Raw genomic sequence first — 18,942 nt, 5'->3', positions numbered from 1 at the left:
TGTCCGTGCTATTTAATTTTATGTAATAGTAAATTCCTGAAGTAGGCCAACATCTAAGTCACTTTTAAAAAGTGATTTATCTAAATTACTGTGAACCCCTGTATGAACCTTATTGTTTTGCTTTTAGCATATCTTAAATCCACTAAAAAATGCACGTAAATCAAATAGACATTAACAAACAAAAGACTGATCAGTAATGGGTTTTCTTATAAAGTTACCCCTCTAGTTAGGCACAGACAGCATATTTATGTGACCAAGATCCCACTTGCTCTCTGCCTTTTCACTCTCTAAGACTGACAGTGAACACAGTAAGGTAGATGTCCTTGTCAAGGGGGATTTTGTAGGAGGGAAGAGAGTCAGCATCTTAACAAGCTGTGTGACATATTGTAAGCGTTTTTCCAGCCATGCACTTCCTGTCAGATCATTTGATAGCAGCAATAAAAGTTACAAGTCCAGTTGAAGTGATATTTTCCTCAGTTGCTCCTACACTGTATTCAGTTGCCTGTTAGGAAAGAACTAGATGGAGTTGTTTAAATCCAGTCTTTGTAATCTGGAATTGTTACAGAGCAAAATGCTTAACAGCTTGAAAGTGGCTATAGAAGCCAGTACTCGGCAAAGACAAAAGAGAAAATAAATTAAATGAGTGAGTGTTTGTTACTGAGAAATAGAAACAAGTAACCAACACACACACACCAACACACATACTGCAAACCCATCTGAATTCAGTTACTTTGATGATTTTACTGAGACACTAAAGCACCCTCCTCACAGTCTGGTCTTCTGTTTTGTTATCAGTTGAACTCAGGCCAGACTAGAGCAATGAGAGTATAAGGAGGTACCTATGTCTTTCCCGACTTGAAAGGAAGCCCAGCCCACTCTTTTACATTGTTTTTTGTGCATCTTGGTATCACTCGAGAATTTAGCAAGTGTGATTTTTGTTGATGTGTTTCAAAAGCTGCCTATTAGCAATACCAAAAATCTGCTAAGAATCTGTGTTGAGCTGAACTCTCTGCTGTGAAACTTTAAGCCTTCATTTTTTTGCTCTTCCCATAGTGATCCCACCATTTCCCAAAAAGCTGTGACCTTTGCTGGCAAAGTAAAGCCCATCCATTTATTGCAGGCGGACCATTTAAAAGTGTGCAGCTATTTTTCTACTATTAGTTGTTATATACACATATATATGTATGTATGTGTGTGTCTATATATATATATATCAGCCTGCATTGTGACATTGTCAGTTCAGGGTATAAGCAAAGTTATATCCCATAATGAACGAAAATTTGAAATAGTAGCCCTGTAGGAAAATGCAACCAGGATCACTTGGTGACATTAATTTCAGTTGTCCTGGTTTTTCATGGCAAGATTCAGGTAGTGGAGGGGCTACAGGTGTGGCTTCTCTGAGAAGCTGCCAGAAGCTTCCCTTGTGTCCAACAGAGCCAATGCCAGCTGGCTCTCAGACAGACACGCTGCTAGCCAGGGCTGAGCCCAGCAGTGATGGTGGTAGCACCTCTGGGATGTAATATTGAAGAAAGAAAAAAAGTTATTGCACAAAAGTAATTGTGGCCAGTGAAGAGAGGAGTGAGAATACGTGAGAGCAACAGCACTGCAGACACCAAATTGAGGAAGGAGAGGGAGGAGATGCTCCAGATGCTGGAGCTGAGATTCCCCTGCAGCCAGTGGAGGTCCAGGGGGAGTAGAGATCCACCTGCAGCCCACAGAGATCCACCTACAGGTCCTGGAGAGCCCCAGAGCAGGGGAGTGTCCAAAGGAGGCTGTGACCCCATGAGAAGCCCAGGCTGGAGCAGGCTCATGGCAGGACTTGTGGGCCCATAGAGAAAGAGGCCACCACTGGAATGGGTTTTTGGCAGGACATGGGATGCCTGTGGGTCCCACTGGAGCAGCCTGGTCCTGCACGGCTGCATTGCATGGAAGGGATTCACACTGGAGCAGTCTGTGAAGAACTGCAGCCTGTGGGATGGACTCATGTTTGACAAGTCCATGGAAGACTTCTCCCATCTTCCTGCCCTGCTCGGGCTACAGTATAAAACCAGTAATAAAGTTAAGCCCAGGAAGGAAGGAGTGGTGGGTGGAAGGTGTTTTTATTATACTTCTTGTTACCTTACTCTCATTTTGCTTGGCAACAATAAGCAATAAATAATGAGTTCAGTGAATTTCCCAAAGCTGTGTCACATGTGCTTTGCCTTTGATAGCAACGAGTGAGTGATCTCTCCCTAACCTTTTCTCAACCCGTGAGCCCTTCATTATATTTTTTCCTCACCTGCCCACCTGAGGAGGGGAGTGGCAGAGTGGCTTTGGTGCTTACCCAGTGTCCAGCTAGAGTCAAATCACTAGCTATTACTACCTAACATTTGAGTGCTTGACTTATTGCCCTCAACAGTAATTAGTATTATGTATAGTACAAGTTCAGTTATTAAATATGCATCACTCTTATTCCTCTCCATAGCCTGAAAACACTGTAGTTATTGAAATTATTTAAATCAGAAGTAACATGTTCAAAATATTTTTCTTTGTATTTTGCATAAGAAAAACTGCTTTGTTAAAAATACTGCATAATAATTATTTGATTGGACACACTGAAAACTTGTAAGAGGTTTTGCTTCAGAAGGGGACACCTATTCTGAGTATGCTCTAGGAAGCCAGAATTTGACTTGTAAAACTTGAAGCCTCACTGCAGAACACTCAGGCAGGAGGAGGGATGTGCAGACATGCTACTGAAGATAAAAAGTCCCCACTATTTTTTGCAGTTATGCCAAGCTCCAATTCACTTACTAAGTGATTTTACTACTTATTCAGACTTGGGGGTTCATTAAAGACACAAGTTGACAGGGGAGACCAAAACCCATGTTCACCTTCCAAGTCCACTGTCATACTTTAAATAGTACCAGAAAATAACAAAAGGAGACCAAGGGGTAATGTCTACACACCTTGGAGTGCCTCTTGTCTCTAGTGGACATTCCCAATCCAGCACAGAAGCTGAGGGCTGGAGGATTGGTGTGTGCACTGATGCTGCTGTGTAAACAAAATAAGCCTGTTCACCATTTGTTCTTCCATCAGCCATATGTTTACTAAGAATTCAAAGGCTAAAATTTTAAAAATTGTTGTAGTGTGATAGAAATGTTAATGAAATAATTTGCATAAAAATGTCAGATTTCAATTGGGTTTGTCAGCAGGGGATAGAGATTCTAATTAAAAAGACGAGAGCAAGTAAAGGAAGAAATACACAGGAGCTACATGTGTAATGCTATCCTCTTTTTTGTAATAATCACTTCCTTGTACTATCAAAATGAAGGCATTGATAATAGAACTCGGTTGAAAAATGGAAAAAAGTACTTGAATTATCCCAAGAAAAAAATAACAGTCATCCAACTGCAACCCAAAGTCTCCATGCCTGCCAACATCCTTGACTTTTCACAAAAATAGGTTATGAATTATGTCCCAAAGACACAGCAACTTGGACCAGAAGATAAAAACTAATTCACAAGTTAAGGACTTTTCTGAGAGAACATCTCCCCAAAGCTGTTCATTTTGAGTGAAAGTGGATAACTAGCCCAAAGGAAGAGACACATTCATTCCAAAGTGTGCATGCATGGACAATAGCAAGCAGTCACTCAACATGGTAGACAATTGGGAGTTTCCAGTTATAACATGATAAATCATGCAACCAAAAAAAAAAAAAAAAACAGTCTGACACACATATTCATTAGCATCAGCTTCTGAGAGTTTTGCATAGTAATTTCTCCATGAGACAAAAGCAAATGCAATGTCACAGCAGCTGCACATGGAAGCAAGAAGCTCCATGGAAAGCGAAGTGAAGACTGTTTTCCCTAGGCTGTCTCCTATGTCTGAATTGTGACACCCTCAGCTCCCCCTGCTTTCCATACCCTGGAATCGGTGTGAAATATGTTCCTCCATCCCTCCTGATCATGCTGCTTCCACCATGTCTCCTGGCATCTTTGGAGAAAACAAGCACAGATCAGCTCCCCTAGACATATGGTATAATTGATTTTATTGCCTTTTTAGTTGCTCACGTTGTTCAGTAAAGGACCTCAGGTTTTGTCTAAAGTTTTCTAGACGACTCACATTTCTACTTCTCTTGTTTTAGGGAGGGAACTGGAGAGATGTTCTATTTTGAGGGAAAAGTTGTATGAACTGGGAAAATTCTGTATGGTCATAAATGCTTTCATTCTGCTGCTGTGATCAAAAGCAATGTGAATGGACAAAATACTGCTGGTTTAAAATTTTATTTCGCAATGTCTGAGGAAATTAGTTTCCAAACACTTCTACTAAACATTTAATGGCTGATGTTCCCAGGATCAGCAGACATGGACCTGCCATCAGGAATGCCCTAGATATTCCTTACAGCAGATTGTCAGGCAAAGCCTCCCAATTTAACAGGATTGTTCTTCATTAGATGCAGGATGAACACCTGTAAGCATTTAGGAGTTTTGCTCAGTAGCAAATACGTGGGAAAGATTTTTTTTTTCTGACTTGAGTGGGAGCAAGAATGGGTTGTAGCGTTTCTGTGTTGATACAACCAAGACCCTTTTAAGGAAATTAAGTGCCTGCAATTTTCTTTCACACCAGTAGGATTTGCAATTAGAGGAAGACTAATAGATAGTATAAATAAATAAAGCTCAAAGTTCCTGCTGTATTTAGTGGCATCTTGCAATACACCACAAGTCTTAAAAGTGACACAGCATGAAAAGCATCCTTTAAACCTGAATCAATTATGTTCTATTTGGAACTCTATGAATAATCACACAAAACAAAATTCAAATGCATATTCTGTATACCAAATGCAACTGAAAAATCAGCAGGAAAGAACTTAGAGTGTGCCAAAATACTCCTTGGATTTGTTAGTTGAGATCATGAAAGAAAACCAATATTGAGTCTTTTCATTTTAAATTATAGTTTTCCTTTCCATTCTCAAATTCAGATCACTCATCCAAAAATACAGATAACTAACATATATCCTATGCTGCCTAACTGTTCAACATCAGGAGTACTGGGGCTTTTCATCTATTTAAGAGCACAACAATACTGCTTACTGCTGATAATGTGTTGTCATCTACAAATACTACACCTGAGGAAACCACAGATGAGTTTGTAACTCTGTGTGTTTACTCAGTGGTTAGCACAGTAGGACTCTGGTTTTATTTGGAACTACCAATGGCATTAATATTATAGCAAAAAAAAAGTAAAAAAAAATCAATGACAGTCCTTATGTTTGATAGAAAGTTATACACTGTGATTTTCTGTGGAGGCTGCTACAGATAAAATCCACAAATCTGATGGGAGAAAAAGCCAAAGATGTTCGTACTATAATCAGATATAAAGATCTGAGAATCCCTTAACACTGCTAAGACCCAGGAATGGAGTGTCTAACTATGTCTGACTGAAATATCTTTAAGGGTATATTTGGTTTCTCAGAAATTAATTATCTGACAACATACATCTTTCCTTGGTATTTATTCTTTTTAACTCCTTTCTTTGTAACTGAAGTGCTGAAGAACAAGTCATGCTGATTGTTTTGAGTTTTTTGGTTTTTTTCTTTCTGGTAACATTATAAATAAAAATGCATTTTACTAAAGCCTCTGGAAATGCAATTTGTTATGTCACAGCAATCACTCAGCATGTGTACAGCTGGGTTTGATGATACCAAACCCTGCTTGTTATAAAACCAGTAGCAATGGCCTCAAGGAAGGAAAGCTAAATGAAGAAAGACTGACAGCTTGGGGGCTCAAACTAGTTTGGGTCATCAGGAGCTAAAAGGGAATGTTTTAACTTGCCAATGAATTGCTATTCCAATGCCAAGGCAGAGTAGAGGCCAAATTAACATCTTATATCTCATTTCAAACACATTCCCTGTCTTTTACCAAAATCCCTTTGATTATTTTAGAATAGAGAAGGGGGAAAATGTTCTGCTATGTATATATCACTTAGAGCACTTTCTAAAAAGATTAGTAAAAGCATAACAAGAAATACTGAATTTTCGATGGAGCTTGTCATGGGACAACTTCAATTCCACCCACTTGAAGAAAGCAGTACAGCTCTTCCAAAAATTCATCAATATCCCACTTGTTTATGTTAGTTCAATTCAAGGTGACCTGATTAAAAAAGCTTCATCTTGGAAAAAACCAAGAGGCTTGCACCACTGTCTGGATCAAAACAGAAAAACTTCTATCCCTCCAAATGTATGTTATTGCTATCTTAACACTGAAAACACAGTGAAAGCACCACAGACCCAGAACAAACAAGGCTGACTCCACCAGCATCCCACCAATGCTGGACCAGGAGCTCAGACAATGCTGTTGCTCTGGAACCACTTTTTAACCTGATCTCTGAACAGCTGATGAACAAGCATACAACAAACTGCAAGTTCCTCAGTAGATAGTAATAAAACAGAACAACATTAAACAAGAATCATAACTCACTTCAAATCTCACCCTATGGCATCTCCTGATTCTGTCTGATAGCTGGGTGAACAGAAACTCTGAGCTCAGCTCCACAGTAGAGAGCCAAGAACAAAGAAGGAAAGCTGGAAGTGCTTCACAGAGTTTATTCACCAGTGTGGGTGCTTACTTTTTTTAGCCCTGTTTTTCTTTAGGGCTGGAGGATTGTTTGGCACAAAGGAAAAATAATTTAAAGAGAAGCAGAGATGAAAAGCAAGCAGATGAGGAAAAGCAGAAAGATAAAAACAAAATGAAGGGTAAGGAAAAAAAGAAAAGGAAAAATTATGTTGTCCTTCATTGTGTCAACCAAATAATAAAGTGTTTCCTCAGTACTATGCCTGATATCAACTCACCCTTTGCCAAAAAATATTCAGATAGTCCCTCCACCCAGAGCACTCAAATTCTTTAGTGTAGGAGATAGAATAGGGCAATGGTCCATTTAACCTAATTAACCTGTCTCTGATGGTCACCCATAAGAGATTCTTAAGAAGGAGCTCAGCAAGGCAAGCACACAGCTGCCCATCAGTGATTAATGGCTTACAGACATCCAGTAGTGCAGGATCTCAGTACATTTATACAGTCCTTCATAGACCTGTTTCCAAAATTTCTTCCATCACTGATGCACCTACAGCCTCTTAGGCTGAGGAATGCCACAGCTGAGGTGTGCTTTCAAAGGGTGCACTCCCTTTTGATTTGAACAGCTTCCCACCTAGTTTCCCTCATCATTTTATCATAAAGCAAAGTGATTAGTCATTACCTATTTGTCCTCTCCAAACGACATCCACTTCTCTGAATCTCAATTTTCTGAAAAAGGAGGAATCAAGAGTGTAAGCAGCCTTTTAGGCTAAAGCATGCTATGGAATTGCATAGTACTAAACCTCAAAGAGAAGCCATAGGAGGTTATCTTGGTTTCTCTCTATCCTTTTCTACTAATTTCTAACATTCAGTACTTATTTTGAGCATCACTGAAAGCTGAGCTGATGTTTTCACAAAAGTAGTTATTGCTATTCCAGTATCTTGCTTCTGAGTGACAACAGCAAGTTCAGAATCCATCACTTATGAAGTCAGGATTGCTTCCTCCTCTGTGTGTCCCATTATGGTTGCACACACGGAATTTCACCTTCTCTCTTATCATCCGTTCACTCCACATTCTGAGATCTTTCTGCAGAATTTGTAGCTGCTCTTCATCTTTGCTACCCAAAATAACTCTACTTCATCTGCCTGTGCTTAAGTGCCTCTTGCAATACATGAAGAATAACAGATCAATTTTCATCAGATTGTATTAAACAGAAAAGTTAAAATTAGTATTACAAGCACTTGAGAAAAATGCAATAAAACGCTATGCCTACAAATGAAAACAGCATTCCACTGACCTTTGGTGGAGTTGGGAAAAACCTCTAAAACTTGTCATGATTACCACCTTTACACAGAAGACTTTTGGTTTCCAAATAATTTGGATTATTTCTTTGATCAGCAGCATCAGAATAGAAGAGACTATTGCCAATTCAGTTTGAAGTGACCATTTTGAGCCTTAAGGTTAAGATCTGACGATGAATAGTGAGCTTGATGCTTTGACAAAGATATACAAGCCAGAAGTACAACTAGCATTCAAGTGTTTTCAGCAATGGTCAGTCAGTGAGCCTTGTTATTTCTAGAGTTCTGCTGAGGTTACTGAGGAATTAAGAGCAGTACAATGACAGAACTGCAGCAGTGAAAACAATTAAGTGTGAATGCACAGTGCCAGACCAGCTCACAGCTTGCAGCTCATTTCAGCTTCTGGTTACAGCTCTAACTGGTCACAATTTAAAACAAGTGAGGAATACATAATATAATGCTTTTGGTCAATGGCTGCTAAATATTAAAATTTCAGACACCCTTACCTCATAGATAATAGGTTGGCACTTCCCCATATTTTTCTTCATTTTAACAAAGCAAATATGAGTAAGTTAATTTACATAAAAATATAATTTCCAAAGTCCCCTCTGTACTATCTGAGGTAAATAAAGAAAACTAATTGAAGAGGTCATGATGAAAAAAATAGTGGATGAAGAAATAAATATTTTTCTGGAAAAGCTTAATTAAATTCTTCGTGTAATAAACCTCTCTGGCTTTTGAGCACGTTGAAAAAATTTGGCATAAATCTTTACAAACAAAAGAAGCATAAAAAGTTTTAAAAATTAGAAGAAAAATATATTGATGAAAACAAAGGGGAAAAAAAGGATTAATATCCCTTCAAGGCACTGTACTATCTTCTGATCATTCCATTTTCAGGGATTCAGTTAATGAGTATGGAAGTGTGACTGGGTCATCATTTCCAATAGACACAGTGGGTTCACAGCTGTCTGCATTTCCTTCCCCGTTATTCAGAGATTTAAGAAAAAAATCTGTACAGGTAGTTACTTGGGAGTCAAATCATATTTTTAACAAGTAGCCAGAGGACAAGGCTGGGCTTTTAAGAGAAGTTGTTCCCTTCTATCAGTTTAATTAATTGTGGCTTCTGTAGAAGAGTTGTGGCTCTTCATACTGTAAAGGCTTCAACAATTTATATATCAGTCATGATTTAACAGGCTTCTATACCACTATTTTAGCTAAATTTTTTTATTCATAAATAGGAGTGCCTCAGAAAATACCCACACATATCCATGTTCCAGTTCTTCAATATTTAAAGAATTTTTATATCCAGTCTTAGAAATATGGCACTAAAACTATCTATCTTATCCATCAAGGATCTGATCAAAATTAAAACAATAATGCATTGAATAAATTAAGCAATTCTGAATCAGAGGAAGGCATCAGACTCTTATATGAAAAGATTATGCTTACAGGCAAGAGAAAATATACCACATACACGCAACTAGCCTTTTATGATGAGCCTGTTATCTAAATCATCTAGTAAAATATTACTAAAATTTATAGTAGTAACAATCATGATGATGATGATAAAAATCAGAAAATATACAGGAAAATCTAAGTGACTAAACCCCCATCCCAGGCATTCCCAAAGTGAAGCCAAGGTAGGCAAGCATCAGGCAAGTGTCCACCAGGCAATTTCTACCACAGCTAAAACCAGCTCTCACCAGGGCAGAGCCAGACGTGTCCTAAGCCCCCCTGTTGCCAGGTGCCCACCAAGCCTGTGACCTTCTGCTAGGGGTGGCAAAAACCATATTTACTGGCTAAGGACTACAGAAGTTCCTAAGTATCGTCATGCCTTTCAAATCGCATTAGATGGGGAAAAGTCCTAAATATCAGTGAAACCCACACATATAACACTGGATGCATATGAACATTTCAAAGGGTGAAGAATACATGAAAGATGTCCCATTTTTAGAGTTTTCATGGACCTTCAATTTTGGAAGAGACTGCAAGAAACCATTAGAACCATCTTACCTTAGTAAATTCAGCTGTAGCTAGATTTGGTACCTACTTTTCTTGACAGATATCTATCTGTTTCTAAAGGCATCCAGCTAAGGAAGACATCACAGTCTTCATGGATTTCTACCCATAATTTTGCAAATTATTTTTGTGCCCCTTTACCTTAAACTGGCTCTTTCTTTTCCCAATTGTGATGGAGAGCAGTTTATTTTCTCCATTTTCCAGTTACCTTTAATGCTTACGTAGACAGTGCCTTCTTTTTAAGGAAAAAAAAATCTTTATTCCTTCATAATTTCCCCATAGGTCACATTTTCTGCATTTCCAATAGTTCTTGTCCCTTTCTTTCTGATTTCCTCCTGGTTTCACCTCACCTACAAGTTCCATTATCATCTTAACCTGAATATCTCAGATACTGCTTCGTTCCAGAATTCTCTTCCCCAAAATATTACCTTCATAGGGTAAGATAAGGGCATGCTGATATGCCCTTGGCTGCCATCTCAAGTTCAGTACAGCTAAAACAGAGTGCTGTCTCTCTTCTTCAAGCCATCTCTTCCCAGCCTCTTCTCCAGATTCTGAAAGGACTCTTCCTGTCCTGCTAAAAACACCCATAACTTGGATGCCAGGTTTAATTTAGACTCTTTACTATGCCCACAGAACCATCTCTAAAACTTGGCCTTTTTCATCCACTCATGCTGTTAAAGCTCTCATTAAGGTCTCAGTTAATTTACAGCTTACTTACTACAACATCTTGGCCCCAGAAAAGGCAGTTTGGTCTTGGGCACATCTCTTTATACACTACTGCCAAGACTGTCTTCAAAACCCACCAGTTTGATTTGCTCATGCAGCTCTTTGCAAGGTCAACAGTAGCCATCACAACAAACAAACAAACAAACAAACAAACAAACAAATTAAAGAAATTGACAGCTATTTTCATGCTATGGATATTTTTTCATTTATTATCTAGGAATGAGGTTCAAGCTTTAATTCATTTACCTATTGCCCCATCTGCTTATTTGTAGAAAAAGCCTCTGTGGAGCTACCCATAAATATATGTAACTTTAGGCTTTTTACTTCCCTGGTCCCTTCATGCACACATCTTTGCTGTAGTGCCCAGTAATTTCCCCCCAAAAAAATCCAACTGGTAATTATTAATCTGTTACTGTGTCAAAGACAAGCACATTTAATTGACATTGTCCTCTAATCTCTTGGAACACTGGTTTGTCTTCAGTTTTTCACCCTTTGTTTTAGATGGACAATAGCCTCTGTTATGTAGTGAGTGCCTGATCTGGGCTTGGGTGTCCTAACAAAATAATGATAACAAAATTAGTACTTATATTGTATCACACAGAAATTGAATGATGCAACCCGGCAAATAAATTCCTAAGATAGGATCTTGCACAAGCATTGTAGTTCAGAAAGTTTAGAAAAGCACAAACATCTGCCAACAATTGCAATATATTGCAACTCTCATTAGAGTTGCAGAGGCAGTAGTCCTGCTAAAACTAGTATAATTACGTATAAATGATGTTGGCAGACTTCACAAAATGTGTCAGAAGGACAGAACCAGATGTTTCCTGTTCTGCATATCCTCAGTAGGTTTTACACTCGCAATTTGCAAATAAATGTGAAAGTCTTTTTAGTGAAGTGTGTTTCTCTGTTTTTCCTGAAAAGACCATCTTCTAATATTGAACAGAGATAGTACATAAGTTTCCAATTAAGTTCCAATCACTCAGACCTTCTAGGCAATTCAGCTGATCTGCCTTCTATCAGATGCTTCATATTTCCTTAATCCTCGAATTTACTAATATTTTAACTAATTTGTAATTTCATTTCTGTTTCCAAAACTTAAGGGCCTAAGTCTACTTCCACAAAGTTCATTCCAGTGCATCTGTCAGTGTGATGTGTCTTGTACAAGAAGTGATTAATGAAGTCTGTGCTACTGAATAGAAGCCTATTTCTATTTGCATGGGGTCTTTTTGTTTTTTTATCTCAGTACTCCCAGTTTTCCATGCTCACCACGAGCTTTCTTTTGGAGGAACTGCAGTAGCCTGTATCTAGTGGGCACATATTGCAGGTTCAGGCTTTTGCATCATCTCTCTGAATCTTACTCTTGATCTCTGCCATGAAATCCAGCTTTTCTGTTCCCATTCTCATATAACTTCCATTACCTATGCTTTTTTTTATTATTCCTCAGACTGTAATACTTACTTCTAAACACTTGCAGATCCTCTTACATATAGTGACATAACTTAATACAGTGATGTAGTCCTAAAACCTATTTTTTAAGGATAGTATTTACTAGAAGCAAGCATATCCTTTAGCAATAAAAGAAAACCAACACTGGGCATTCTTCATCTCAAAGAGGAATACTAGTAATTAGGAAAAAAAAGTAAGTAAAAATAAGCTGGAGTTAGGAAGCATGGGTTTTCCAGCTAGTGTTATAACTTGAAAGAACACACATCTCCAAAAAATTTACTGGTAGAGCATTAAGAAAGAATTCCGTCATAAGGAGGGAGGTAAAAGCCTCTCTTTTTATATGCCTTGGTACTGTTTCTTCTAATAGATAATTCCTGATTAAGTAGTCAGTGCCATGGCCTGATTCACATTGCACCGACTAGGTTTTCTCAGGCAATGAAGGCTCATGGTTATGCCTATTTAATCTCAAACTACATAGAAAATATTCCTCTCCTTTGTTTATAGAGGCTGGGATGAATTGCAAGAAAACCATTAGGTACAACTGTCCTGGATGCTTAGAAGGTATTAGGATAAATGTAGTTAAATTCCTTCCTTCTCCTTTTTCTTATACTCTGGTAGGGGACCAGAGGAAACCCATGCATAATGCCTTATTCCTTCTATTTGCAAGCATTCTGAGATCAGAGTCTTTCTGCAGAAACAAAACAAAACACTTGAGGTATTTTTGACAGTGAATAGGTCTTTAACTGGACTCACGATTTAGACATTGATCCAAGGACAAATCATGAAAGAGAGCACAGACTGACAAGAGATTGTTTCCTGAAAGGAAAACAAAATGTAAATAGTTGTCAGCCATTGCTTTGGGGGGGAAAAACCCCAAGGGGCTCTTTCATACTTATGCATACCTCACAATGCTTAGTGAGGTATTTTCTGGTCTATGGAAACCTTTAAAAGACGGAGTGTTTTCCACTGATTTCCTTGCTTTCAATGTTTGTGTATTGTCTCCATCTGGGTCCACATACAGAGACCATGTAGCTGGGATCATCCAGTGGTCCCAGTGAGCAGCCCTTTCTGCAAGCCAGCAACAGGGGTTTTATGAGGAAGATGCATCTTTAAGAACCCTATCAGTTTAAGCCGAGATAGGAGACATATAAAGCTGTTTGACATTCCACAGCTTGATATACCAACCTCTGCCAGCTCTGCAGAGGAGGAAGGGTGAGGTCTGGCTTCAGGCATTGCATGAGTGCAAGCTGACATGTGGTGTAACAGTCTGAAACAGTCTGAAATCTGTCTCTGACAGATTTATCTTGAGGTTACAGATGACTGTCCAGATGGACTGGAAATCTCTCCTCTGGAAGGTTTGCAATTGCTATTTGTAGTCCATTTGAACTCCAGTGAGTGACAATTTGCTTCAGTTTCTCATCTGATTCAGCTGTTGGGAACAAAACTGAAGTTCAAGGTTTGTAGCGCTGCCCAGAAATCTATGGCTTTGAGTAAGTAATTGAACAGACTTAACTGCATTAACTCCATAAGCACAATGGGTTGATGAACACTTTCTATAAACATCCTTAGCACCAGGGAGAGTCTGACTATTATTTTGCTGTGAATCACAGATAATTTATGGGAAAGAAGGAGGTCACAGTATGGAAGCATGCATCTGGAAGGGAGCTAAAAAGTGTCCTTAGTGTCGCAGACAACTTTTTGTGAAAATCTTTACTTTAAGAATTTTTCCCTTCTGAGAAGCTGAGAGGCCTCAGAAACAAAATGTAAACAATGGTTATCTGCTGCTGTGGAATGCATCAGGTGGATTTTTGATTGGGCCATCTTGAATGTTTACAATTAATGGCCAACCACAGACGAGATAGCTTGGACTCTCTGTCCGAGCCACGGATCTTTGTTATTCATTCTTTTCTATTCTTAGCTAGTCTTCTGATGAAACCTGTCCTTCTATTTCTTTTTAGTATAGTTATAATGTAGTGTATATATCATAAAATAATAAATCAAGCCTTCTGAACATGGAGTCAACATTCTTGTCTCTTGCCTCATCCAAGAACCTCTGTGACCATTGTCACACCTTAGCATTATAAAAAGAGAAAGAAGAATATGATCTTGAGACTGAGGCATCCAGTTTCCTCAAGCTAAAGACAGAAATAAATATTTGTATTTCTATTTTGGATAAATTAATTGTCACCAATAGACTTTTCCCCTTGACTTACAAAACACCAATTACCTACCAGTCAAGTATCCAATAAAACAAGGTTATATTTTTTCACATGTTATTCATGAAAGACATCCATGAAAAAGATGAAAAAAGCCACAAAAATAATCTGTAATTGATGAGGAAACCCAACAGAGATGAATTCTAGGGCCTGGCTAATGATAATTCTATCTCAAACCTAAAACAAAGGTAAAGATCAAATTTGAAGACACTGTTTGGAAAAAGCTGTCACTGTTCTTCCACATATCACCTTGAGCTACCTCAATTATCTCACATATTGTAAATGATGGCAGCTTTTTAAAAGAAAAACTATTTTCTTAAAACATAACCACATAGTTTTCACTGCAAACATGTAGGTACTCTGTAGCTGTCTGGCTCTGATATTTGAAGGGCCTCCACCAAAAGACCGAGATATATTTGGGCAGATAATTTTCTTAGGACTTTGCATTCTATATGTTAAGCAGCTTAAAAGACTTCTGCCTTCAAAAGAGAAAAACTGCACTGAGTTCTCTTCAGAATTTTTGAAGAACCCTTTATCATCATAATCATTATGGCAAATTATATGGGAAAATAAGTAATGGTAAGGACTAAACTTCCAGTGTTACTCATGGAAATGTAAACATCCTTCACAAAATGAAGCCTTGTATTATTTAGCTTGAGACTGAAATCTATTCACAAAGGCAGATGCTTTGTTCTGTCAGTAAGCAGTATTTACATAATGTTATTTTTCTAGGCACAGTTGGACTGAAATAGAGGAGTACTTCACTTATTTTAGTCTGGCCTTTGGAGTTATTTGTCCCTGGGAACAGCTGTCATTAGAGAAAGCTGTTTAGTTTTCTTAGCATCTGGAATTATAGTACCTAGTGTCATTTTAAAAATAACTTCAAGATGTCTTCTCTAAAACAACATCACTAACTTGTCTCCAGGATCTAAATGGGTTGGTAATTGATGGCTCTTTTTCCTCTGATCATTGATTTTTCAGTCTTCAGGGTAGTACCAGCTATGGATGGCACCTCTTTCAAAGCTCTGAGATCAATTGGGAGCAATGTAAGAGCAGAACAGTGTGTACTCATGTCATGATGATGAAGATGAAGGGTTTTTGGGAGAAGCTGCAGGGTACATCGTCATGATTCAAGATCTCAGTCTTCTTTGCTTACTAGGTGTTCATCATCTCTGTCCCTAAAAACTTATCTGAGAGTACTTGAAACCAGAGGACACAGGAGTATTAGGCCATTCTAATTAGCTACACTAGAGATAAATGAGAAAAAAATTTGCTTCTACACTTTGATAAACTCAGCAGTATATTTACTATGTATAGTACCAAAAAGGAAATAATTTGCACCAGCAATAAATTACTATAGTCATTTTTAGAATGATGATTTAAGTTTAGGATAATAATGTGGAGCCTGTGTCAGTGTTGCAATTGTTATCTTTAGAAATGAAAAAATTGTATTAAATGTTTTGTTTTATTCTTTGCAGAATTCTTGTTATTAAGGGACTAGAGTACCCTTAAAAGCTGAGTTGGCTGGGGAACGGTCCTCAGTGCTGCTGCTACCAAAATGGTACTTTGAGCTCTGTTCTCAATCAGGAAATACAGGCATATATGATCTTCCTTTCTTCTGTTTTTACGCCTCTGTACTTTCTCTGCATCAGCAGTGGAAGTTTGGCACAAAACACCAAGCTTGTCCAATTCCCTGCTTTTAGAACTATATCCTTACTGACAGCAAGAGACAGATAATGGAAGATCATAGAAAAAGATAAAAAAGCTTCAAGTTTTCACTCTTTGCTTTCAGAGAGCAATCTCATTTTGTTGTTATGCCTGTATTTTCTTCTCCTGGAAGAGAATGACTGATAGATGAAGCAGCTGAATGTTTTTTTCTTAAAACAATGTAGACAGAAGCTTTGCCTCTCTTGAGAGGCATGAGTCCCTCATGTTTTGAACCCAACTTTTGAAACCACTGTGATGCCAAATATGCTGGGAAATATTTTTTTACAAAAAAATTTTAAAAACAGAATTACTATTGGCAGATTTTACAAGGAATTAATGCCTCTTGGCTTGAAAAGGACAGGTTGCAGAATGAACGACAGATGAACAAACATTCAGGGGCAGTATGAGGGAGTTCTGGAACTCCTGTCATTCTTTCTTTTATGACCTCACTGGATGAAGACATGAAAGAATTACTGATCAGTCATTTGGGCCAAACAACAGTACTGTTTGAAGGCTTTAGTGCTGTATTCACTGAAGTATAGCTAGAGTGGTTTCTAAACAGATGAGCTCTTATTGAAGGACCAAAGAGTCTGAGACTTAAAAACAAAGGTTGAAAAAGGTCCTCCTGCAAAGTAAACAGCATCTATTCAGAGAGCAGGAGGTTTAAATAGACACTTTTTCTGTATCACTGAGCTCAGCACTGACAGCTTAGCTCCTCAAGCCAATTTTTCTTATGATATTGACTTTGGACAGATTGCTGGGCTTTGGTTTGGGTTGGTTTTTGGTTTTGCTCTGTTAGTTTATTTTAATATGACAAATGCTTGTTGTTCCAAATGAAAAATATAAAGTACCTTCATACATAGATCAAAGATCTATGTATGATCAAATTTCTTGTAGTTTTTCCAGAATTTTATAGAAAGTTTGTAAAGACTCTGATTTCTGGCAGGTATGTCCTAGAGAACATTCCATAGATAAGATAAAGGAGAGTTGAATTATATTTCTGATGATCTCAGATTTCACTACTGTCCTGGATTCAGCCAGGACAGGATTAGTTTTTTACAGTAGCCAGAAGGGGAATGTGGCCAGACTCTTGTGTTATTCAGTACCTTTGTCAGGTCACTTGCCAGGAGCAGAAGTAAGGGATTCTCTCTCTTGTTTCTTGTTGGGGGAAAAAGTGTGGTGGGCAAAATGGTCCTGTACTGTTTTACTCGCCATGTAAATAATTTTTTTGTGTTATACCTTTTGTCATTAAATTGTTGCTGTTACTGTTAGTTTTCTTATTCCTTTGCTGTTTCCAGTAAATTGTTCTTATCTCAACCCATGATTTTATCTTTCATGCCTCCAGCTCTCAACTCCATCACCAAACAGAAAGGGGGAGAGGAAGGGGCAGGGAGTGAGTAAGAGGCATCAGAGTGGAGAGGCCCAGTGAGGGCATGAAATCAGAGAGTACTATTCCTAAACTATGACAACTAGCAGTTCTGGAAGGTAGCCATAACACACAAATGATCTGGTGCAGGATAGCAACACAGAGAATGCACTTTCTAGTGATTATGCGTACCATACTTCCAAAATTTATATTTCAAATTACACAGAAAGGACAATTAAACACCATCATAAGCATGGTAGAAGAATCAGGGTCTAAGAAATGAATAATTCCTAGGAAAGGAAAAGTTGATCTGTGACACAAGTCCAAGGTCAGTCTTAGTGGATAGTCATCCTCCTCTAAATCATGGCGCTTGTAGAAGAGGTTCTTCTCTCTCAGCCTCTTATCACCATCACCTACAAAAGTTTTGGCCACTCCTCTGTTGGTGGTGTAAGTTGCACAAATGACATAGAACTGGACAGGTTGCCTTGGACAATTTTAACTATTTACATAGAATTACACCACATTAGGAAAAGAAGGGTGTTGTGATAGTCATAAAAACCTACTATATACCTGAAAAATATGTTTAACTTTCTAATACCTAGTCCTCCAACTAAAAACCAATGCTTGGTACGGCCAGAGCACAAAATCCACATTCTTTGTCCCACTCCACCATTTCCATTTGCCTGTGGGTGAGGACCGGGTAGCAGACACTCTTGTGCTTCCCTATTTCATGCCCAAACCATAAGACCATTATCTCTAACAAAGCCACATTTGAATGAGTGGAGGGAATTGCTCCCAGAGGAGCAACATTTCTCATTTTTCTGTAAGTAAGGAAGTCAAGCACAATATTTAGTTATGGCCAAGCTTCTCTGAAATGTAGTCAATGATCCAGAACATATATCCCAGTCCTTGGACCACCTCCATCTCTCTTGCCAAAACAAGAAATAGCAACCATGCACACAGACAACAGAGACCGTATCTATGCTTGCCTTATATCAGAAAAGGCATTTTTCATAAGTTTGCAAAATTAGCAAGGTTCATGTTTTATTTGATCACAAAGTCAACTCACATTAAACTATTGGGTTATGCTTCTTTGATTCAAGATCATAAGACGAGTTTGTTTTGCTGTGAACTTACTGCATATTTTATTCCTACACAGACAGTGGAACAGCCTTTATGCCTTTTCTTTATGAAGGAAAAATACATTTATTCCCTCATGTAAATATTTTTATCCTTTCACCTGTTCATGCACAATGGAATCAGGCCTGATAAATGCATTAAAAATTGCTTTCCTTCTTAACAAAACTTACAAAAGTGTGACACATGGCTAGCAACTTATGCCAACAGCAATGTGTACTAGATGGAGACGGAAAGGCCCAAGCCATGGCCAGCATCTGGTTGTCACCTTTCAGTAAAGAGTCTCAGGTGTCTATTCTGATGCAGCAGTAGTGGGAGATTGCTTGTGCCTGCAGATGCAGCCAGACAGCATCCAGCATGGCTTGGCAGTGTGCTGCTGACCCTTGATCAGCTACAGATTCTGTCTGTTGTGTAAATGAGACCTTATACAAAAAGACTTTTCCAAAGAGCTTCAGTGCATTTCATCATCATCTCC

General features: G+C 38.3%; 1 protein-coding gene across 2 annotated transcripts in view; it reads right to left on the bottom strand.

Moving 5' to 3' along the window:
• The window catches only part of SEMA5A (semaphorin 5A), a 403,052-nt gene that overhangs the window by 317,805 nt on the left and 66,305 nt on the right, over positions 1-18,942 (bottom strand). The gene's annotated exons all lie outside the window — the stretch shown is intronic.

This window comes from Ammospiza nelsoni, chromosome 1 (genome assembly GCF_027579445.1).
Source record: "Ammospiza nelsoni isolate bAmmNel1 chromosome 1, bAmmNel1.pri, whole genome shotgun sequence".
NCBI lineage: Eukaryota > Metazoa > Chordata > Aves > Passeriformes > Passerellidae > Ammospiza > Ammospiza nelsoni.
Note: the sequence above shows the minus strand (reverse complement) of the source record. Positions and strands in the feature narration are given on the sequence as shown.